The sequence below is a fragment of the Pelophylax lessonae genome (genome assembly GCF_965119305.1).
Source record: "Pelophylax lessonae genome assembly, chromosome: 7".
Lineage (NCBI taxonomy): Eukaryota > Metazoa > Chordata > Amphibia > Anura > Ranidae > Pelophylax > Pelophylax lessonae.
The window spans coordinates 297,600,210-297,622,562 of NC_138774.1; the positions used below are offsets into that span (position 1 = coordinate 297,600,210).

Genomic DNA, 22,353 nt, shown 5'->3' on the forward strand with positions numbered 1-22,353 from the left:
GTCATTGGGCAGGGCGAGGGTGAGGGTGTCATTACACAGGGCGAGAGTCGGGGTGGTCATTGGTAAGGGTAAGGGTGGTCATTGGGAAGAGTGCGGGTGGTCATTGGGCAGGGCGAGGGTGGTCATTGGGCAGGCAGGGTGGGGGTGGTCATTGCGCAGGGCGAGGGTGAGGGTGGTCATTGAGAAGGTTGAGAGTGAGGGTGGTCATTGGGCAGGGCGAGGGTGAGGATGGTCATTGGGAAGGATGAAGGGGGGTTGGTGGAGAAGGTGGAAACCAGTAACTCAATCAAATGGCAAAGAAGAGGCTTTTTTGGCTTGAAAAAAAGTCACATCGGCCATCTTGTGGTGTCACTTTGTAAAAAAGTTTAAATTGTAGGACAGGTTCTCTTTATGTGTTTGCTTCTATTCTTTTTTCGGCAGCAGTGGGGGGGGGGGGGGTTTGCCCAGCGGCAGAATAGAGAGTGCTCCAGGGAATGGAGATTAAGCTCCAAAGCCTCACCAGACTCGCGCCTGATCCTTCAATCTCATTTACAATCCAATGTTGTAGTTGACTTCCCAATGGTGAGATGGAATTGTTTGGTCACCAAATATAGTAACTCCCATATCCATCTTCCTTTTCCATACCTGAGAACATGTATTCCGCCTCGGGGTCTTTGCTGCCCCAAATACATGAATTTGCACCTATTTATTCTGAAAGACGTTGATTTCCTGGGAATTCATGCGCTGCTCTCTCTGTGACTTTCCCATCTACCGTCACAATGATGTTCCTGAGATTAAAGAGACATAAATATACATTGTAACAAGTCTTTATGAGTGTGTTTTCTAAAGTCTTGTAGTCAACCTTCGTAACTGAACTTAGTTTACCAGTTCATATTACCAGAAAATCTGTCTCCTTTCCTTTGAATGGTTGAAGGTGATAGAACCCTTCCTAGGCTTTCATTCTCTGCTCTAGGAAACAATAAGAAAGACAGGCCTGGAGTTAAAAGAAGAAAGCATAGATGAAGGGCCGGCATGACAGGGTTAAAAAGGGGTGGGCATAGGGAAAGGGCTTCTGGTCAATGGGAAGAATTCTTTTAAAAGTACTTACGTGATTGGTGGGGAGGACTAGAGAAGGTGGGGCTGCAGTAAGGGGATGTGTAGGAGGGTCTTGGAAGTCATCAGTCGGAGGAGAGAGCGCTTGGGACAACAGCCCACCCTCCCGCCCTAACTGAGTTCCATGGCGAGTGGGGGTTAAGATTTTTTGAAGATTCTGTCATAATAGCTGGAGGAGTACAAGGTCCTGGTATGGATTTTTATTTTTGTTTTTTGAGTATAAAGAAAATGTTAATTCGTAGGGACTCATCTTGGATACGGCTCCCATTATTATGGTTGGTGGTACCTGCGTGTAGTCATTTGTCTCTGACTCGGTGTTCATTGCGGCTGGAGGCCTAAAAATGTTTCAGTGGTCATGCAGATACAAGTAGTTAATGCCCACAAGGACCTTGTGACTCCTATGATGGGGTGCAAGGTCCTACTAGGGATTTTTTGAGTATAAAGAATATTTACATTGGTAGGGACCCATCTTGGGTACGGCTCCCATTATTATGGTTGGTGGTACCTGTGTATAGCTGTTTGTCTCCGAGTCATTGTTCGTTGCGGCTGGAGGCCTAAAAAAATGTCAGTGGTCACGCAGAAACAAGTAGTTGATTCCCACAAGGACCTTGTGATTCATATGATGGGGTACAAGGTCCTGCTATGGGTTTTATGAGTATAAAGAAAATGTACATTGGTAGGGACCCATCTTGGGTTTGGCTCCAATTATTATGGTTGGTAGTACCTGTGTGTAGTTGTTTGTCTCCGAGTCGGTGTTCGTTGCAGCTGGAGGCCTAAAAAAGTTTCAGTGGTCATGCAGGTACAAGTAGTTGATGCTCACAAGGACCTTGTGACTCCTATGATGGGGTACAAGGTCCTGCTATGGGTTTTTGAGTATAAAGAACATATACATTGGTAGGGACCCATCCTTGATACGTCTCTCATTATTATGGTTGGCAGTACCTGTGTGTAGTTGTTTGTCTCTGAGTCGGTACAAGTAGTTGATGCCCACAAGGACCTTGTGACTCCTATGATGGGGTACAAGATCCTGCTATGGGTTTTTTGAGTACAAAGAATATGTACATTGGTAGGGACCCATCTTGGGTACGGCTCCCATTATTATGGTTGTTAGTACCTGTGTGTAGTGGTTTGTCTCCGAGTCTGTGTTCATTGCGGCTGGAGGCCTAAAAAGTTTCAGTGGTCATGCAGGTACAAGTAGTTGATGCCCACAAGGACCTTGGGACTCCTATGATGGGGTACAAGGTCCTGCTACGGGTTTTAATAAAAATCATACAATCCCATATACACAATCCTATACCCAAAGTTGATCCAGAGGAAGGTGAAAAACCCCAGCAAAGCATGATCCAATTTGCTCCAGCAGGGGAATAAATTCCTTCCTGATCCCCCGAGAGGCAATCAGATATTCCCTGGATCAACTTTACCTATAAATATTAGTACCCAGTTATATTATGTACACCCAGGAAAGAATCCCGGACTGACAGTCTACTGAGTTGGCCAGAACCAGCTCTTGAGGGGGAGGTGGGAGCGGTACATGTTTCCGGGGGCCACACAATCTCTCTTCATCAGGGCTGAGTGAAATGGCAGAAAGGAACTCCTAAGCAGATTGAGCTGCAGGCAAAGGATGTTATAGGCCAGGGGTCTCCAAATTGAAGCCCGAGGGCCATATGCGGGCCCTTACTTGCCTTTATTCGGCCCTTGCGGCACTATTCATCCCACTGATATGAGACACTATTCTGCCCACTGACACCAACAATGGGGCACTATTCCTGTCTCTTGCATCAACAACGAGGAGTTATTTCTGCCACTGACACCAACGTTGGGGCACTACTCCTCCCCCAATACTAAAGACTAGGACAAGGACACTCCTATTGATGCCAGAAAAAAATGTATATTCCTGATGGTCCAAGTCTGGCCCTCCAAAAATATGAAGGACAGTCCAAGTCTGGCCCTCCAAAATTCTGAAGGACAATAAACTGGCCCTTTGTTTAGAAAGTCGGGAGACCTCTGTTACAGACAACAGTCAGTGCTGGTATTCATAGTAGATGTGGTGGTCGTTTCTCCCAGCCCTGATAAAGGGGATTTGGCCCTTGAAATGCGTTGGATGTCTTGTGCCCTGCTTGTTGTAACAAGTTGCATAATAAAGACTTTGAACTACCAAGGATTTTCCCATTTGGTGCTCCCTTTCACTTGGATTTCTCAACTCGAGTAAATGTCCTCTTCGGGAGGATCCTCGTCTTTGTGGTGAGCTGCCGAATACAGGCCAATTGGATTCAAGTAATGAATTAACGTTGCGATTTTCCATTTGGTGCTCTCCTTGACTTGGATTTCTCAACTCAAGTAAATGTCCTCTCCGGGAGGATCCTCGTCTTTGTGGTGAGCTACTGAATACAGGCCAATTGGACTCAAATAATGACTTAACATTGCGATTTTCCATTTGGTGCTCCCTTTGACTTGGATTTCTCAACTCGAGTAAATGTCCTCTCTGCGAGGATCCTCGTCTTTGTGGTGAGCTGCTGAATACAGGCCAATTGGACACAAGTAATGACTTAACGTTGCGATTTTCCATTTGGTGCTCCATTTGACTTGGATTTCTCAACTCCAGTAAATGTCCTCTCTGCGAGGATCCTCGTCTTTGTGGTGAGCTGCCAAATACAGGCCAATTGGACCCAAGTAATGACTTAACGTTGCAATTTTCCATTTGGGGCTCCCTTTGACTTGGATTTCTCAACCTGAGTAAATGTCCTCTTCAGGAGGATCCCCGTCTTTGTGGTGAGCTGCCGAATACAGGCCAATTGGACTCAAGTAATGACTTAACGTTGCGATTTTCCATTTGGTGCTCCCTTTGACTTGCATTTCCCAACTCAAGTAAATGTCCTCTTCGGGAGGATCCCCGTCTTTGTGGTGAGCTGCCGAATACAGGCCAATTGGACTCAAGTAATGACTTAACGTTGCGATTTTCCATTTGGTGCTTTCCCTTGACTTGGATTTCTCAACCGAGTAAATGTCCTCTCCGGGAGGATCCCTATCTTTGTGGCGAGCTGCCGAATACAGGCCAATTGGACTCAAGTAATGACTTAACGTTGCGATTTTCCATTTGGTGCTCCCTTTGACTTGGATCTCCCAACTCGAGTAAATTTCCTCTTCGGGAGGATCCCCGTCTTTGTGGTGAGCTGCCGAATACAGGCCAATTGGACTCAAGTAATGACTTAACGTTGCATCCATTGCCCCTTCACCATGACCTTTTGGACTTTGACCATAAACAATGTCTCTGACTTCATTATATATATAAAAAAAATCAATGTTCTTTAGTATAACGACACCCAAAGTATGAAAGGGGTTACAGTCATCTAGGATAATCCGCTCCCGAACACCCGGACAGCTATCGACCACTCCAATCCGCCATACATGAAGCCCATCAATAATTCCCCCCCAAGTACGAGACAAGGCTCTGTAGTGAGGTTCGATCAAGAGTAACTCTCTTCTTCTTTATTGAAAGAAACACAGCATTTATATATACTTTGAGAATACCACATGAACAATGACTGTGTAATTACCTCCCTGAGTAGACAGCCATGTGAGCTCATTAACATACTTATCAATAGTATCAGACCCAATTAACATACTGTCCTATTTTAGAAAAAAGCACTTAGTTAATCAGTAGACATTCTTTAGGAGGGGCTGCTGGAAACAATCCCCCCTCTCTCTGCAGCTAATGCACATTGATTAGCAGACATGGTGTCTCTCATAGTTTCTGGACGCCCAAATTAGGAGTTGCACTTCCTGTGCCTTACAGTGTATAGGAATAAGATAGATCTCCATATTTCCTGAGAGATACTGGTAATGCATATACTGTCCCATTTGAAATAGTCCAAACCCTATTCTCAGTGTACACCACCCTCCTGGTCACCCTGCATCCATAAAAGATGCTGGGTGACTTAAACATAAGAAAGCCACACAAGGCTGGACATGGTGCCTCCCAACCTCTTTAAAGGAATTTGGGGTCCACAACCCCCATGCCCAAAGTGACTCCTGTCACATTTAGGAACACTCACTTTAGACAGCAGAAATAAAAGATCAGATGCTCGGCCTTCTCAAAAAATTCTCATCAAACCTCCATTACCGAGGGCAAATTTTTCCCTCTCTTTCCACCATCTTCATTCTTTATCCCTTTCCAATCATTCACTAAGAAAGTATGTCAAAAAACTGAAAAGGAACCTTAACCAGCGTCCCCTGCCACAGAATGCTCATTAAAGCGCAATCATACCCAATTGTGCTGATTCGTCAATTCACGAAAGTTGGAAATTCCCCAACGTAGCATAGTTGTGGGTCTGATCTGAGTTGGAATTAATCTTATTGGTTTGCTCATCTCTTGTTGAGGTCTGCTATTAGGGATGTGTGAGTCATCTTGCACAAACCAGAACTTCCAGTGAACCTGAAATCTGACCAGTTCCAGTCAAAGTTCACTGGTAAGCTGCTTCATTGTGCTGGTAAGCCCCATTCACTCAGTGATATGGCAAAGAGGTCTAGAGTACAACAAAGGAAAACTGGTGGCTACAAAGGGACATCTGCCATGTTAAACACGATACCTTTAAAGAGGGCTAAGGTGCACACACTGTAGGGAATGGAGAAAACAGGAGTGACAAAGGAATATACATGGAAACCTACACTCATCGGCCACTTTATTAGGCACACCTTGCTAGTGCCGGGTTGGATCCACTTTTGCCTTCATTCTTTGTGGCATAGATACAACAAGGTATTAGAAATGTTCCTCAGAGATTTTGCCTCATAGTGACATGATAGCATTACACAATTGTTGAAGATTTGTCAGCTGCACATCCATGATGCCAATCTCCCGTTCCACCGCATCCCAAAGGTGCTCTATTGGATGAGATGTGGTGAGTGTGGAGGCCACTGGAGTACAGTGACATGATCTGGTGAGTGTGGAGGCCACTGGAGTACAGTGACCTGATCTGGTGAGTGTGGAGGCCACTGGAGTACAGTGACCTGATCTGGTGAGTGTGGAGGCCATTGGTGGACAGTGACCTCATTGTCATGGTGAAGAAACCAGTGGTGAGATGATTGGAGCTTTGTGACATGGTGCATTATCCTGCTGGGAGGAGCCATCAGAAGATGCGGACACTGTAGTCATAAAGGGATGGACATGGTCAGCAACAATTGTCAGGTAGGCCGTGGGGTTTATACCATGCTCAGTTGGTACTAAGGGGCCAAAAGTGTGCCAAGAAAATATCCTATACACCACGGATCTCCAAATTTAGGTCCTCCAGCTGCTGCGGAACTACACGTCCCATGAGGCATTGTAAAACTCTGACATTCAGACATGACTAAGCATGATGGAAATTGTAGTTTCTGAACAACTGGAGGGCCATAGCTTGGAGACCCCTGCCCTACACCATTACACCACCAGCCTGAACCGTTATCCCCCTCCTCCTCCACACCATTACATCACCACCCCACCAGCCTGAACCGTTACCTCCCCTCTCCTCCCCCACACCATTACACCACCAGCCTGAACTGTTACCCCCCTCCTCCTCCACACCATTACATCACCACCCCACCAGCCTGAACCGTTACCTCCCCTCTCCTCCCCCACACCATTACACCACCAGCCTGAACGGTTACCCCCCTCCTCCTCCACACCATTACACCATCACCCCACCAGCCTGAACCATTACCCCCCCCCCCCCATATTCCCCTACATCATTACACCACCACCAGCCTGAACCATTAACCCCCCCCCCCACACCATTACACCACCACCACCAGACTGAACCATTACCCTCCTCCCCCCCACACCATTACACCCCCACCAGTAGCCTGAACCATTACCCCCCCCCATCCTCTCCCACACCATTACATCACCACCACCAGCCTAAACCATTACCCCCCCCTCCTCCTCCCCAACGCCAATACACCACCACCAGCCTGAACCGTTACCCCCCCCCCCCCCGCACACCATTACATCACCACCACCAGCCTGAACCATTACCCCCCCCCCTCCTTTCCCATACCATTACACCACCAGCCTGAACCAATACCCCCCCCCCATCCTCCTCCCCTACTCCCCCACACCATTACACCACTACCAGCCTGAATTTCTGTTCTAAACGAATGGCGCACATCTGCAAAAGGCGCTGCAGGAGAACGCGCGATTTCGCATTTGTTCACTCATTACACCCTGTGTGAACACGCCCGAAAGTTTTTAAGTTTTTTTTTCAGCGATTTTGGTACCGGATCTCTGGGATCCACAGAGCTCCATTTCAATAATTTAACCACTTTATGCCCGCGATATATCCGAAAGACAGCTACAGCGCACGCCTCCAGTGTCGGGAGGGCGTCTATAGAGGTCCTCCCGTGATAGCGATGCTATCAGAGCCCATCAGTGTCACCTCATCAGTGACCATCAGTGCAGCCTTATCAGGGCACATCATTGCCACCTATTAGTGTCTATCAGTGTCACCTCATCAGTGCAACCTCATCAGCACAATTCAGTGCCACCTATTAGTGTCACCTTACCGTTGCCTATCATTGCCCATCAGTGCAGCCTCATCAGCGCACATCAGTGCCACCTATTAGTACCCATCAGTGTCACCTCATCAATGCCTATCCATGCACATCAGTGCAGTCTATCAGAGCCCATAAGTGTCACCTCATCAGTGCCTATCAGTGGCCATCAGTGCAGCCTTATCAGCGCACATCATTGCCACCTATCAGTGTCACCTTATTGTTGCCTATCATTGCCCATCAGTGTAGCCTTATCAGTGCACATTGGTGCCACCTATTAGTGCCCATCAGTGTTACCTCATCAGTGCCTATCCGTGCCCATCAGTGCAGCCTCATCACCGCACATCAGTGAAGGAGAAAAATTACCTGTTTGCAAAATTGTATAACGAACTATGAAATTTTTTTTTTCTTCCTTTCTAAACTGTTCGGTCTTTTTTTTTTGTTTCCTTAGCAAAAAATAAAACCCCAGCGGTGATTAAATACCACCAAAAGAAAGCTAAAAAAAAAATGATGAAAATGTCATATGGGTACAGCGTTGCATGACCGCGCAATTGTCATGCAAAGTGTGACAGCGCTGAAAGCTGAGAATTGGCCTGGGCAGGAAGGGGGTGAAAGTACCCGGTAAGCAAGTGGTTAATACAGTAAAGTATACAGTGCCCATCTGTGCCACCTCTCAGTGCCCTTCAGTGCCGCCTATCAGAGCCCATTAGTGCCTCCTCATCAGTGTCTCCTCATCAGTACCCATCAGTGACATCTATCAGTGCCCTTCAGTGTCACCTCCTCAGTGCCTATCATCGCCCATCAGTGCCACTTATTAGTGCCCATCAGTGCCACCTCATCAGTGCCTATCAGTGCCAATCAATGCAGTCTATCAGAACCCATCAGTGCAGCCTCATTAGTGCTCATCAGTGCCACCTATAAGTGGCCATCAATGCCCATCAACGCAGCCTCATCAGCGTATATCAGTGCCACCTATTAGTGCCCTTCAGTGTCATCTCATCAGTGCCTATCAGTGCCAATCAATGCAGTCTATCAGAGCCCATCGGTGAAGCCTCATTAGTGCCCATCAGTGCCACCTATCAGTGGCTATCAGTGCCTATCAATGCAGCCTCATCAGCGCATATCAGTGCCACCTATTAGTGCCCATCAGTGTCATCTCATCAGTGCCTATCAGTGCCCATCAATGCAGTCTTTTAGAGCCCATCAGTGAAGCCTCATTAGTGCCCATCAGTGCCACCTATCAGTGGCTATCAGTGCCCATCAATGCAGTCTTTTAGAGCCCGTCAGTGCAGCCTCATCAGCGCACATCAGTGAAGGAGTAAAATTACCTGTTTGCTAAATTGTATAACAAACTAGAAAAAAATGTTTTTTTTTTTTTTTTTCTTCCTTCAAAGTTTTCGGTCTTTTTTTGTTTCCTTAGCAAAAAATAAAAACTCCAGCGGTGAATAAATACCACCAAAAGAAAGCTCTAAAAAAATGATAAAAAGTTTATTTGGGTACAGCATTGCATGACCGCGCAAATTGTCATTCAGCGCTGAAAGCTGAGAATTGGCCTGGGCAGGAAGGGGGTGAAAGTGCCCGGTATGCGGGGGGGGGGGGGGCAGGAAGGGGGGTAAAGTGCCCAGTATGGGGGGGGCAGGAAGGGGGTGAAAGTGCCCGGTATGGGGGGGGCAGGAAGGGGGTGAAAGTGCCCGGTATGCGGGGGGGGGGGCAGGAAGGGGGGTAAAGTGCCCGGTATGAGGGGGTGGAGGAAGGGGGTGAAAGTGCCCGGTATGGGGGGGCAGGAAGGGGGTGAAAGTGCCCGGTATGAGGGGGGAGGAAGGGGGTGAAAGTGCCCAGTATGGGGGGGGCAGGAGGGGGGTGAAAGTGCCGGTATGAGGGGGGAGGAAGGGGGTGAAAGTGCCCGGTATGGGGGGTTAGGAAGGGGGTGGAAGTGCCCGGTATGGGGGGGGTTAGGAAGGGGGTGGAAGTGCCCGGCATGGGGGGGGGTTAGGAAGGGGGTGGAAGTGCCGGTATGGGGGGGTTAGAAAGGGGGGTGAAAGTGCCTGGTATGAGGGGGTAGGAAGGGGGTGAAAGTGCCCGGTATGGGGGGGTTAGGAAGGGGGTGGAAGTGCCCGGTATGGGAGGGGGGTTAGGAAGGGGGTGAAAAAGCCCGGTATGGGGGGGTTAGGAAGGGGGGTGAAAGTGCCCAGTAAGCAAGTGGTTAATATAGTAACGTTCACCTTCCTCGCTACTTAAGCTTCACTTCAAGTTGGAGTTAAACGCCGGGAGCGCATAAATTGCGTAACAAAGTCCTGTTAGCTACCGTACGGCGCGCCCCGGTGTAAAATAAAAGGGCTCATTGTAAACAATTATTTCCAATATAAATTTAAAACAGCGAGTCCCCGGCTCGGATTTCGTTTGGCAAGCGGCGGCGGTGGCTTCTTTAAGTAAATTGGAGGAAATCTCCTGGTAGCCGGTATCAGGCTGACACTCTCAGGGCGCGCAATTCCCAAATCAGATTGTTAGAAATAACATTGTTACCCCAGAGCAGACGCATTAGTGACCCCGCAGGCTGGAACAGATTGCCCCCACTTTCCTCGGCTGGTGCTCTCCCGTCACAGGACACTGATTCAGAAATTCTTCAGATAACTATCAAGAAGTTTCTTGTGTTCGCACTCTTTCAGGTTCAGCCAAAAGTCCTCTGGCAATGACGTGGAAATTGGAGGGGGGGCAGCAATGGGTGGGGAGGGGGGCCGAGAGGAGAAGGCCACAGCGGTGTCAATATTTTTAAAACAGACAGCGGGGGTTATTAGAAATACAGATTAAGACGGGTGGAAAACCAGAGAAATGTAATTCCATATTTGACAGGAGGACACGGCATGAGACGGCTGCCGAGGAATGTTACTCTTTCCCTCTTGTGATACGTCTAGGATGGAAGTTCTCAACATCAGTCAGAACCCAAGCCTGGTGCACCCTTCCAAAACCTTACATGCTCCAATATTTATAAAAAAATAAAAAGTTGAAATCAAAGCAAGCCTGGCAAGTACCATGACTAAGGCACAGCAAGCCTGGTACGTACCGGGACGAAGGCACAGTAAGTACGGCAAGTACCAGGACTAAGGCATAGCAAGCCCGGTGGGCACCATGACTAAAGCAGAGCATGTCCTGTTAGTACTATGACTAAGGCATAGCAAGCCTGCCAAGTACCAGGACTAAGGCACAGCAAGCCCGGCAAGTGCTGGGACTAAGGAATTGCAAGCCTAGTGAGCACCATGACTAAGGAATAGCAAGCCTAGTGAGCACCATGACTAAGGAATAGCAAGCCTAGTGAGCACCATGACTAAGGAATAGCAAGCCTAGTGAGCACCATGACTAAGGCATTGCAAGTCAAGTTAGAACCATGACTAAGGCATGGCAAGTACCAGGACTAAGGCATAGCAAACCTAGTAAGCACCAGGACTAAGGCATAGCAAGTCTAGTTAGTACTAAGCAAGCCAGAAAAGGTAAAGCAAGCACAGTAAGCCTAATGACTAAGGCATAGCAAGCCCGGTAAGCACCATGACTAAGGCATAGCATGTCCAGTTAGTACCATGACTAAGGCACGGCAAACCGGGCAAGTACCAGGACCAAGGGATAGCAAGCCCAGTAAGCACTAGGACTAAGGAAAAGCAAGCCCGTTAAGCAGCATGACTAAGCCATAGCAAGTCCAGTTAGTACCATGACTAAGCCATAGCAAGTCCAGTTAGTACCATGACTAAGCCATAGCCAGCCCGGTAAGCAGCATGACTAAGGCACAGCAAGTCCAGTTAGTACCATGACTAAGCCATAGCCAGCCCGGTAAGCAGCATGACTAAGGCACAGCAAGTCCAGCTAGTACCATGACTAAGACATAGCAAGTACCAGGACTAAGGCATGCAGTAGCAAGGCTGGCAGGTACGGGTACTTAAAGCAAAGCAAGCATGCAATGGGCCGTGCGGAGCTGGTAAATCTGACCCCATAGCATAAACCAGCTGACAGTAACTGAACGGCTGCGCTGGGATGAATTTGGGGTTGTATTATATAACCTGGTCAATTTTAAGAATATATGGAGTGGTACTATTTTCATTGTTTTTGGGCATCATTATAGGTTGCCACACAACCAGGGGCGTAACTACAGGGGTTGCAATTGCAACCGGGCCCCATTCTGCAGGGGGCCTGTGCGGTTCCCCTGTACACCAGGATAGGAGGAGGGAATGGGGGCAGCATGTAGAGAAATCGCTGTCCTCCTTTTTCCTCCTGTAGCTGCATTGGTTCCTCTGTATGCTGCCCCCGCCGCCCCTCCTATCCAGTTCACTTGTGTTCTGCTGTCTCTGGGCCCCTGTGTGCTCCACTGACCCCACCCGCCCATCTGTGCTCCCCCCCCCCCACTTCTTCGCTCCGTCCCCTCTCATGCCGGCTGCTGCAGGGGATGTGTCACAATAGAGAACCAGGAAGGGGTCAGTAAATATGTAATTTACCAGCTCCTTCCTTTTCTGAATGGACAGAGTCATAGTCAGTGACACTGTAAAAAAAATAAAATAAAATGATAAAAAATAATACAATTAAAATACCAAAAAATAAAAACGACTGACACCAGTGGGTGAACTTCCATGATCGCAAAGGTCACACTTGAGACTGGGCACCTGGCATTCCACCACCGTGGGGAGGCCCCAAAATGGCAGGAAGGGGGCCCACTGCAGAATTTGTGAAAGGGTCCCACTGCGGGACCATAATAAAGGGCCCCGCAATGAGAGTAAAGGGTCCCAGGATCAGTGGGAAGAGCCCCAGGCTTGAAGGGAAGGGGTCTGGGTGGCCCTTCATGGTTTCTTGCATCGGGGCCTTGAAGGTTCTGGTTACACGTCTGCACACAACCCAAGCAAGGCTAGCAAAGCAAGGTAGATGTTGAAGACTAGAGCCAGGAACAATGAACCTCCGTTCGAAAAAGGGAGCCTTGACTGCTGGAAGCATGGCATCACTGTGGGTGTGAACCTAAGGCTCCATGCACACAGGGCGTCATAAAAACATGCTCCAAAGCTGTTTACTTGACGCCGGGAAACAGCAGCTGTAAATACGTGCTTTCAGTAGCTTTTTCTACTAGCGTTATTGCACGTTTGGCCACAGTAGCTGTTAGCAGCGTTTTTTCTGCCTCCATTCAAAATCAATGGTTCCCTATGGGAGCCTATTGATTTGAATGGAAGTCACACCGCAGGTCGGATCAGGGTGATCCGACTTGCGGCGTGACCTGCACTGTGAGAATCTTGAGGGGGAACTCCAAGCCAAAATGGGGAAAAAAACGGCGTGGGGTTCCCCCCAGGTTCCAAGCCAGGCCCTTCGGGTCTGGTATGGAATTTGAGGGTAGCCCCACGCCGAAAAAACGGCGTGTGGTCCCCCCAAAATCCATACCAGACCCTTATCTGAGCATGCAGCCCGGCATGCCAGGAAAGAGGAGGGGACGAGCGAGCGGCCCCACCCCCCCCTGGATCATACCAGGCCACACGCCCTCAACATGGGGGGGGTGTGGGTGCTTTGGGGCAGGGGGAGCTCTGCACCCCCCACCCCAAAGCACCTTGCCCCCATGTTGATGAGGACAAGGGCCTCATCCCCACAACCCTGGCCGGTGGTTGTGGGGGTCTGCGGGCAGGGGGCTCATCGGAATCTGGAAGCCCACTTTAACAAGGGGGCCCCCCAGATTCCGGACCCCCTCCCTATGTGAATGGGTATGGGGTACACTGTACCCCTACCCATTCACCCCATAAAAGACAGTGTGTGTAAATAACGACAGGAGACGTTTTAGAAAGTTTATTAAAAATCTTCATCCTGTCTTCTCCCTCTCCGGTCTTCTGCTCTTTTGCTGTCCTCACTTCTTGTATTCTCCTCTCTTCTGCTGTCCGCTCTTTTTCTCCTCTCTTTTTTCTCCTCTCTTCTGCTGTCCGCAGCTGTTAGCTGCTCATAAATGAGCCTATGCTTCTCAGCAGTCATGGGAGTTTGATTGTTGTATCTTCACCAGAGCACCCCATATTTGTATCTGTTGGACCAGTGTGCGCTCTTCTACATTCTGAAATTTCTAAAATAATGACATTTGCCCGTATTTCTTGACTCCAGTTAATATTGTACTGTGTACACACATGGTTAGGTTTCTGTATTGCCCTTCCATTTGAAATCTGGATGACTGGAGCAGAAATATTGCATAATTCTCCAGAGACCGACGTGGTCAAAGCTGATAAATGCGTGTGGATGGAATCTAAGTACCGTTGAGCTGATATTTTTTGCATTATGTAGAAGTTCTCCAACTGCAGAGCTCACAAACTGTCTAGCTGCAGAAAAAGTTTTTTTTTTTCCCTCCCTCTCTCTCTCTCTGTCTTGCCTCAGGTCTGAATTTCAACAAGACAATTGCACCTTAGTAAGAAATGGAGATAGATGGAGTGAAAATGATATGCGCAGCAAACGTGTACGTGAAAGGGAGAGAGTCTGAGAGGTGGCTGGAGGGCTCGGGTTTCTCTGAGAAATATCAGGGCCAATTGATAGATGGAGGGGAGGAAAGCCAAGTCTTGAATAAAATGGGGTGATAATTTCAGGCAGCTGGGGAGTGGATTAGAACAGCAAGGTGCTAATCGAATGCAGTGTAAAGACTGGAACACGGGGGGAACATGCCAGAGGAGCAAAGGAGCTTCAGGAAGGCGAAGGATGGAAATTCTACGCTCCAGGAGGAAAACCTCAAGAAAGATGGCTTTTCTGAAGACTGATGGGTAGCAGACGTGAGCCCGGGCCCAGACTCCGCTGAGATGTTAGAAATGTGGAGTTTGCCTACAGTGGAATTAGCCAAAGGCACCGCAGTCAATTTTCGTAGAGAGAGCGAGAGACGAGGTGTTCATGGTGGGTTCCAACCACACGTGTGATTATGCCAGCCTTTGGCCGGCCCGTTTCTCACCTCCGCGTGCTACCGTCTGCAGAAAAAACGACTGCACAACGAAGTAATTATATCATTGTAGGCCAACACGGCATGGGTTTTCAGAAAAAGGATTTATAAGAACAGAAAAATAGTGCGACTGCTACTTCATTTCCGTACAGAATAGAATGTTTTACGGTAAAACCAGCAATGTATTGTGTAGCGCCACAGAGTTTCTCAGAGTTTAGGTGCAGGAACTCTTCCCTTCCGAGTCACCCCTTGACTCCGCCCCCCACCCACCTCCGAACAACGTTTCTTGGTTCCACACCTAACCCACCTCCCAGTACCACCCTTTTTAACCACTTAAGCCCCGGAAGATATTACCCCCTTCCTGACCAGGGCCTATTTTGCGATTCGGCACTGCGTGACTTTAAACGGACAATTGCGCGGTCGTGCGACGCCGTACCCAAACTAATTTGACGTCCTTTTTTTCCCACAAACAGAGCTTTCTTTTGGTGGTATTTGATCACCTGTGCGATTTTTTGATCACGCGCTATAAACAAAAAAAGAGCGTAAATTTTGCAAAAATAACAATATTTTTCACATTTTTTTATATGAAATTCCCCCCCCTCCCCCCCAAAAAAATGTAAAAATCAAAATTTTTTAACATTTTCGGCCAAATTGCTTTATGCTACATATGTTTGTTAAAAAAAAAAAAAAATCGCAAAAAGCGTATTTTGATTGGTTTGCGCAAAAGTTATCGCGTTTACTAACTAAGGGAAAGATTTTTGTTGTTTTTTTGTAATGGCGGCGATCTGCGATTTATTTTGCAGGACTGCGACATTGCGGCGGACAGATCGGACCCTTGATTGACATTTTTGACACTTTTGGGGTTACCAGTGACATTACTGCAGTAATCAGTGCTATACATATGCACTGTTACTGTAAAATTACACTGGCAGTGAAGGGGTTAACCTTTTTGAGAGGGAGGGGTTATGTGTGTTCCTAGGGGCGTGATTCTTACTGTGATTGGCTGTGGCTTGAAGTGTATGAAAAGTGATTAATGGTCCTACATAGTAGAACCGTATGATCACCATTCATACACAGGGGAGAATGACAGGCGGCTTGTTTACATCAGCTGCCTGCCTTTCTCCGTCTGCACCGACGATCGCCGGGGGACATCGGGTCCGCCGGTCACACGCGCGGGGGGGTCCGTGACCACTCAGGAGCGGGAGCGCGCCTCCGGGGGTGCGCGCTCGCTCCCTAGTCCCTCACAGGCTAGCGACGTAGTACTACGTCGCTCTGCCTGTGAGGGGCTGACCCACTGCGGCGGTCGGCAAGTGGTTAATAAAGAACCAAGTATCATTTTGTGGTGTTAAGTATTTTGTATGGAATTGTTTTAATCATAACAAGAAAGGCAATAAAATAGATCTAGCAACAATGGACACCCCTGTGACAATAGATCCACCCCAATAACAATGGACTCCCAGCAGCTAGCATCAATAGACTCCTCAGCAGGCAGCAACATTAGAATCCTCCCACAACAGTAGATCCATCCCAGCAACAATTGACCCCCTGCAACATAAGACCCACCACCAGGAACAATGTATCCCCCAGCAGCAACAATAGTCCTCCCCAGCAAAAATAGATCCCGGCAGAAACAATAGACCTCCACAGCAACAATATACCCCCCAGCAAAAATTGATCTCCTCCAGCAACAATAGATTTCCCAGCCACCAGCATCAATAGACCCTCCAGCAGCCAGCAACAAAGACCCTTCTCTCAACAGTAGATTCCTCCCAGCAACTATTGACCACCCCAGCAACATACCCATCTCTAGCAACAATAGATCCCCTATGAGCAACAGAAGACCTCCCCAGCAACAATAGACCCCCTTCCTCCACAAAAATAGATCTCCTCCAGCAACAATAGATCCACAAGCAGCCAGCATCAATTGACCTTCCAGCATACCCCAGCACCCCTTGCCATTACATACATTCAGTTTTGGAGGTGCCGGAACTGCGTTCCCCCACGTTCCTGCTGAAAAAAAGCCCTGTGTAGCGCTAAACCCCCGCAAGAGCTGCTGGGTCTTTCCTCTTATGCAAAGCCAGGCAACAGGGATGTTCCAGCACTCTCACAGAAGTCAAAAACCAGACCAGGGTGTTTGATTTTGGTTTAGGGATGAACTTGGATAGGGAAAGAGAAGGTATGGGATGCCCAGAACTGTAATTTGAAGGACTTGTCTCTGGCTACTAAACTATGCTGTCCACAGTCCTACCTTAGGATAAACAGATCAGCTCAACTGGTAGCAAAAAGGTTCTATACACTGAATGTAGATGCTCTCTCTCTGTAGAAAATACTACTGTACCTGGCTGTTCCTTAAACCCCCAAATAAGAGATATAGGGTGGCTTTACAGGCTTGAATTAGCACTAAGCTCTACCTTGGTAGTGAGCAAGCAGGGTGTTGCACCTTGCTGCTTCTCCTCTATAGGCTCCGGGGGTTTAGTGTTTGAAGCTACTTATCCTAATGGTGAATTCTGAAGTTCGGGTCACTGCTACGGTTGAGCGAACCCGGACTGTATTGTTCGGGTTTGTACCGGACTTTTGGGTATTCGGTACCCGGACCCAAACCAGAACATTTCACTGTATGTTCGGGTACTGTCCGTTGTTCAGTAACCTTATTTGATGTTTTGGCACGGTTTTAATGGTGCGGTTTCAACAGGTGCAAGGCAGCCAATCAGAAAAGCGTTTAACTAGTGTGCCCTAGAAGCTATCACAGCCATGCCTACTAATGGCATGGCTGTGATTGGCCAGTGCAGCATGTGACCTAGAGTCTATATAAGCTGGAGTCACACAGCGCCGAGCGTCACTCTGCTATAACTATACTAGGGAGAGGTTCCTGATACTGCTGAGGGAGAGATAGGAGATTACTGTAGGGTCAGGCTGGAGATTGCTTTGAAGGAAAGCATAGGAAGAATCTTCTTTAATAAACGATCTACATTGTTTGTATTGTGTGGGGGTGCAGTGCACGATCTTTATGCCCTGACCTGAGCCCAGTGAGGAGGTGTCACGTACCTGATCCGAGGCTGAGATGCATAGAGGGCTCCCCTTGCGGCTGAGTGCGGCACACCCCTGGGGTTGAGACAGAGGGTGTAGCGCCCACAGAAGCACTGGTTGCCGGCAGGGTCCTGATGGTAGACAGGCGGTCTCTAGCAGAGTGCTGGGCAGGAATACACCGGACAGTCCAAGGAGGAACCAGGAACAACCAGGCAGTAGGTGTAAGACCGGCCGGGGGTCAAACACAGGAAGCTGCAACAGGTGCAAGCCAAAGGTATAGTAGGGAAGCCAGAAGCAGACAAGTCAGTGGGGAAGCCAAGATCAGGTACTGGAGAGCATGTAGACAGCAAGCAAGTCCGTGAGCCAAGCCGAGATCAGATAACGGGAGAGCCAAACTGGAGCAGGGATGGTCAGACGAAGCCGAGGATCAAAGCCAGGAGAGAGAGCAGACAGGTCAGGAACAAGCCGGGTCAAACTGGAATCCAGGAAGAGCTGAAGACAATCCAGCAATCTGATGGGCTGAGCAGAGCCCTTTTATAGGCCAGTGAATTAGTCTATGGCCTGAGTCCATTGCGGCCATGGGAAGTACTGGCAAAGTTGCCAGTTTGCGGCACAGCCATTTCACTGACAATGAGTCTATGGCCTGAGTCCATTGCGGCCATTGGAAGTACTGGCGGAGTCGCCAGTTGCAGCATGGCTGTTTCTCTGACAGGAGGAGAAAGGAGAAAAAAAACTTTTATCAGTCTGTTAGGCGTGCGGTGCTGCACATTTCATGCAAGCTCAGTACATATGTGTCTGCTTAATCTGCATTTAAAAAAGAAAAAAACTTTTTTCCTTCATATTTTACTTTAGACAGACACTGCATTTCAAATCTGCTATTCAACAAGCACCAATTAAGGGGACAATTATTTTTCAGATTTTCATTCATACGTTACAGTGCGATACACTCATTGCATACTGTTGAATTGCGCTTTGCAATAAAAAAAACCCATTTAGGGGAAAATAAAGTTAATTGTGGCCCTGTCTGCATATGTTACAGTGAGATACACCCATTGCATACTGTTGTATTGCGCTTTGCAATAAAAAAAAAACATTTAGGGGCAAAAAAAGTTGATTGCGGCCCTGTCTGCATATGTTACAGTGAGATACAACCATTGCATACTGTTGTATTGCGCTTTGCCATATAAAAAAAACATTTAGGGGAAAAAAAGGTTAATTGCGACCCTGTCTGCATATGTTACAGTGAGATACACCCATTGCATACTGTTGTATTGCGCTTTGCAATAAAAAAAAAAAAACATTTAGGGGGGAAAAAAAGTTAATTGCGGCCTAGGCTGCATATGTTACAGTGAGATACACCCATTGCATACTGTTGTATTGCGCTTTGCTTTGCTTTGTTACAGTGAGATACACCCATTGCATACTGTTGTATTGCGCTTTGCAATAAAAAAAAAAAACATTTAGGGGGGAAAAAAAGTTAATTGTGGCCTAGGCTGCATATGTTACAGTGAGATACACCCATTGCATACTGTTGTATTGCGCTTTGCAATAAAAAAAAAAACCCATTTAGGGGGGAAAAAAAGTTAATTGCGGCCTAGGCTGCATATGTTACAGTGAGATACACCCATTGCATACTGTTGTATTGCGCTTTGCAATAAAAAAACTCATTTAGGGGCAAAAAAAGATGATTGCGGCCCTGTCTGCATATGTTACAGTGAGATACACCCATTGCATACTGTTGTATTGCGCTTTGCAATAAAAAAAACCCATTTATGGGGGAAAAAAAGTTCATTGCAGCCTAGGCTGCATATGTTACAGTGAGATACACCCATTGCATACTGCTGTATTGCGCTTTGCAATAAAAACTAATTTAGGTAAGAAAAAGTAAATTGCGGCCCTGTCTGCATATGGTACAGTGAGATAAACCCATTGCATATTGTTGTGTTGCGCATTGCAATAAAAACCCGTTTAGGGGAAAAAAAATAAACTGCGGGCTAGTCTGCATATTTTACTGTGAGATACACCCGTTGTATACTGTTGTTCTATTCTGCTATTCAATAAACACCCATTTAGGGGACAGAAAGATATTAAATTGCGGCTTAGTCTGTATCTGTACGTGTGAGATACACCCTTTGGATACTTTGGATGGATTAACAGGACTCTTCACTGGAGACACCAGAACATGCACCATTTGGTTGGGCCCACAAACCAAGAATTTTTGGAGTGCCTGTAGACAGAAAGTGGAAAGTTGAAGAAGATCACATACATACATACACAAGAAATAACAACTGGGATTTTCAGGGTAATAAATTAAAGTCTAGAATCAACTTTACATACAACATTTTTTTAAATGATATATTTAAAGGGTGTTTTGTTCAATATTTAAAGGGGTTTTTGTTCCATAGCAAAATATATATATATAAATAATCTAGAAAAAAATGTACAAAATCACAGGGACGAGATAAGCAGCACCCAAATGTAAAAAAAAATGAAAAGAGGACTTAAAAAAAAAATAAAAAAGACATTATATTACACAGTCCACAGAATAAACATCATCCAGTTTGGGTTTAGATCTACTTTAAATGTTTCTAACAGTATTTTTCAAAATATAAGTATGAATATATTATTAATAAAATGTATTTTGGTGGCATCCTAGCAGTAGCTCCTCTATCTGGGCTGGTGGAAAATATGGGGGCTTTGAACTCTTTTATTTAAACAAAAATTCACACTTCATAACCCACTTTTACTAAATGTAAGATCTTTATTTTCCTTGGCTTCCACCGTGGACAAAAAAAGGCGTTGGTTCCAACTAAAGCAATTTAATATATTTATTTTGCACAAGCTTAGCGTACTGATTTTTTTTTTTTTTTTGCATTTCTGTGTATCCCTTCATGATATCTAATAAGATTTGGTGGGCCAATAATATGATATAATATAATGTATGTTGTAATGCAATTCCCAACTGTATGAAGTGGGATTTGGCAGCGTTCTCGGAGTAAAAAAGCCTCGGTTCTTCGAGGGATAATGGAGGTGAAAATCAACTTCAATCTTCTCACTACATATTGGTTGGGTGATATTTTTATATGGTGACCTGGAGCTTGAGAAAGATGTCTGGAGTTGGTCCTGGCTTTGGATAAGAGGGCCGTATATGTTTTTTTTTTTAAAGTTGAAAAACTTTATTGGTATCACAAATTAGTACAGACTGTCATGGACTTGCAATAGTGTTTGGCAAGCTTACCTGTTCCTTCATGTCTGTATTAGAGGTCAGACTTCACTTCTGGTTCCTTTTTATCATCTCTCCTTCCTGTTCCTGCCCCACCCCAGGTCATCACAGAAGGTCTATATTAACCAGTGCACTGCAGGTCTGCTTTGCTGTTCAACAGTGTTTGTTCCTGTTTCCTGTTTGCCGTGTGCTTGATCTACTTTTCTGTGTACCGACTTTGACTTGTCTCTGACTATTCCTGTTTGCCTGTTACCCTGACCTTTGGCCTGTCCCTTGGTTACCCTCGTCTGCCTGTTACCCCGACCTCGGCTTACCCATCACCATTCCATGTGTCCTGAGTGGCTGCTTCCCTTCTCTCCCTATGGAACGTGACCCGGGGGACCCCGGGGGACCCCAGGGGACCCCAGGGGCCACGACCTGGGCCCAGCTGCAGCCAAGTCCATCCTCACCACTAGAGGCTCTGGTGAACACCTGCTGGGTCTTAGACTCCGCGCCCTGGGGAATCTTGAGATCACGTTCCGGTCCATCCGCAGCAGTCTGCTATCGGGTTCACTACCTTGCGCTGCGCCCCTGCCTCCAACAGGGTGCAGTTGTCACCTGGCCACAGGTGACCTGACAGTTTGAACAGCAAAGCAGACCTGCAGTGCACTGGTTAATATAGACTTCCTGTGATGACCTGGGGTGGGGCAGGAACAGTAAGGAGAGGTGATAAAAAGGAACCAGAAGTGAAGTCTGACCTCTAATACAGACATGAAGGAACAGGTAAGCTTGCCAAACACTATTGCAAGTCCATGACACAGATGTTGTGGTTTGCCCATTGTGCTCTTGATGTACAGGTCTCTAACATTCTGCCAGTTCTTTTTCAGTAGAGATACCAAGAAGTTAATGGAAAGGTGGATGTTGTAGACAAGCTCCTCCTCTGTCATCTTGACATGACCAACTGCCACAGCCGAACACAGGACCTTTTTTATCTAAAACTTAATGGTGGACTTGACTTCATCAACTTTGGCCACCATGTTCTCATTGTGAGTCAACAAAGAAGGAAATTTCCCAGCTTTATTCAAACCAGGTCCCAAAATTTGAGGAATCTGCTTGATAAGGAATTCAGAGGCCAAAAAGGCATCAAACTTCTTAGCCAACTTCTTCACAAGCTTCTATGTTTTTGTTAAGTTTCTTAAGAGCTTCAATATCCATGTGGGGTAAATCCACAGCCTTCGCTTCATCACAGTGCTGCTGATCTCCCAAAATGCATACTGAGAATTTGGGTCTCGGTGTAGACTTTAGCCTGACAGTGCTGGAGAAACACTTCTCCTTTTGGGGGTCATAGTTTTTTAGGCTGATCTGAAGTTCCACGGATTGCAGAAACTTTCTCTTCTTCCTTCTTGACCCAGCAGGACTTCCCTTACAGCTTCATGGAGGGTATCGTGAGAAACTTTGCTGCTAGTCATCATGCACTATCAGGTCTGAGCGACTAGAAAGGGAGGACCGTATATGTTTGTTGGGAGACCCGGCCCAGTAATGGGACTATCTGGTCACAATCCTTCCATACTGCTGTGCGTCTGAAGATCCAAAA

The 22,353-nt window shown here is 47.0% G+C and overlaps 1 pseudogene across 1 annotated transcript; it reads right to left on the bottom strand.

Moving 5' to 3' along the window:
* Nucleotides 1–3,638: 3,638 nt before the first annotated feature.
* Nucleotides 3,639–22,228, bottom strand: LOC309560632 (large ribosomal subunit protein uL1-like; annotated as a pseudogene). Its single transcript has 3 exons — nt 21,518–22,228; nt 19,698–19,784; nt 3,639–3,734 (listed from the first exon to the last, which is right to left on the bottom strand). The product of its transcript is annotated as a large ribosomal subunit protein uL1-like (transcript).
* Nucleotides 22,229–22,353: the final 125 nt, after the last annotated feature.